General features: G+C 45.8%; 1 pseudogene; it reads left to right on the top strand.

Moving 5' to 3' along the window:
• The first annotated feature begins 675 nt into the window (after nucleotides 1–675).
• Nucleotides 676–1,774, top strand: LOC131743809 (general transcription factor 3C polypeptide 6 pseudogene; annotated as a pseudogene).
• The last annotated feature ends 634 nt before the right edge of the window (nucleotides 1,775–2,408 follow it).

Here is a 2,408-nt window from a genome sequence, read left to right as displayed (position 1 = left end):
GTGACCTTTAATCTATTAAATCATTCATCCATCATCAAGCATTTACAGCTGACTGAGTGCCCACTTTGTGGAGCAGTTTCCAAACTCAAGCAAATCATGGTTAACAGGGGGAGACGGATGGGGGAACAATTACAGTGCGAGAGGTATCTTTAAGTGAAAGATTGTGTCATCCGTGAAAAAATGAAGTCGGGAAATAAGACCAAAATTTCTGACACTCTTTTAGAGTTAAGTACTGGCGCTGCCAAGAGGATGGAGAGTGGGTGGTCCTCTTTGAATGATGCGGCCCTAAACCATATGCAAGGGTTTTCCAAATCCATCTCACCTCAAAGGTTTAAGTCTAACGGGGGGAAAATGCACTTGGACAGCTGACTGTGAGCTGAGCTTGAGTTCGTAAGTGAGACTCGTGCTCCGCGAAGGCAATGCTCAGACCCTTGGCGGTTCATGAAGAAGGCAAAGCCGTTGCCAGTTTCACCGCATCAGTTCTCTCCTCTGACAAGACACAAAGCTTAGAGAAAGAGGAGGTTCTCCCCCAGCGCGGTCCTGGCTGCACAGGTGAAAGGAGGAAGCTTTAGCTCTCAGTAAGCATGGATGAGCATCAAGCCTCTGCATTCCTCCTTCATTCAAAACATTATTTACTGAGCATCTGTGAGCACCAGGCACTGTGTTGGGCCCTCAATGCACGGCGGTGACGACCTCACCGTGACAGTCCCCGCTGTCACAGACTTCACAGACAGACGGGAATCTCAGTATGTGCCAGGCAGGGTTCTGAATAGACCACCTACAGATGTGGAAACTGAGGCACGGAGAACTGAGCTCACTTGCTGTGAGAGATAACAGAGAACAGATACTGCTCAAATTATGAAACTCAGAGCTTACATAGAGTGGCCGGCCCATCTACCCATCCTCTCCTCTGGAGAAAGAGATCTTTACTCCGGAATATAAATATGTTTCTGCAGGAGAAGGGAAAGCCTCTCCAGGCTTTAGGAAGCTTAATCTCTAAATCAATTTGGAACAACACGCTATCTCTAACTTCTAAGGCATGTTAGCGATTCTTGGTTAAAAGTCATCTTTGGACGGCTCGGAGGCCGCGCGGAGAAGCGGTGGCACGGCGGCGGTGGCCGAGCAGCCGAGTCGGGGGTAGTACTGGGACGAGGAGGAGGAGGAGGAGGAGCAGTTGGTTCTGGTGGAATTATCAGGGATTACTGATTCAGACTTTCTCTCAAAATGTGAAAATAACTGCAAGATTTGGGGAATTGATACTGAGAAGCTCATTCTGCAAATGGACAGCTATGTCTTTGCTGGAGAGTATGAAGACACTCTTGGGACCTGTGTTACATTTGAAGAAAATGTTGGACACGTGGATGCAGAAGGCAATCATAAAACAGTGGTAAAATAGAAATGCCACACAATGAAGAAGCTCAGCATGACAAGAGCTCCTCTGACAGAAAAGAAAGAAGGAGAAGAAAACATAGCTGGTGCGGAATGGCTGCAAATGAAGGAAAATGATTTCTCCTGTAGAGCCAACGTGATTTGTAGTTTTCTGCATGAAAATGAAGAGGATGAAGCTGTAGCTCCAGACCCAGATAAACCTTTGGAGTTGGAAGAGCAAGAGATTCAAATGAAAGACAATTCAAACCTGAGTTATGAACAGGAGAAACCACCCAACTTGGATATAGAGGAATCTGGTCCTCTTACTGATATCCCTTCTTCTGAGACAGAAGGCTCTGTTTTTATGGAAACTCAAGAAACTGCCTTAGAAATGACTCCTAGATGAAATGTTTCTCATAAAAACTAGTTATGAACTTTAATTTAGAGTTTTTATTTTTAAAAAAAGTCATCTTTAACCAATTTTGCCAGCGTTCTTTCCTCAAAAATCTCGGGCTACACAGAAAATATGAAAATATTCATGGAGAATTATCTCCCAACAGCAGCCTTGACCCACCCGGGGCCAACCTCATGAAGAGCTCTGGAGTATTAATGGTGTACCAGAATGCTCCGTGCTGGGTGGAAATGGCCGGGTTTTACACCTGTGCCTCAAACAGTCACTGGAGGTGGGCCAGCTGAGAAGGATGTGTCCTTGGGTCTCCGCAGGGGACACAAACCCTGAAGGAGCTAACATGGTAACAAGCCCTTCCTTGTACTTGTCTAAGCAGCCCATCTCCCTGTGCACCACAGCAACGCACTGGGAACGTTTTCTCGCATCAGTGATTCCTAACAGTTACAAGGGATTTCATCATCCTGATCACCCTAATTTATGAACACCCCATTGGTGAACACTGGGTTGTTATGAACTTTCTTCTGTTCTAAATCATGCTGCTGTGAATACCCCAACAGATCTTCGACTTCTTCCCTGACTTTATTTTCCCTTAGGAGAAATTCCTAACAGTGGAGTTCTAGGGCAAGGTATT

This window comes from Kogia breviceps, chromosome 17 (genome assembly GCF_026419965.1).
Source record: "Kogia breviceps isolate mKogBre1 chromosome 17, mKogBre1 haplotype 1, whole genome shotgun sequence".
Lineage (NCBI taxonomy): Eukaryota > Metazoa > Chordata > Mammalia > Artiodactyla > Physeteridae > Kogia > Kogia breviceps.
The sequence above is the reverse complement of the archived record's forward strand: the minus strand, read 5'-3'. Positions and strand labels throughout refer to the sequence as shown.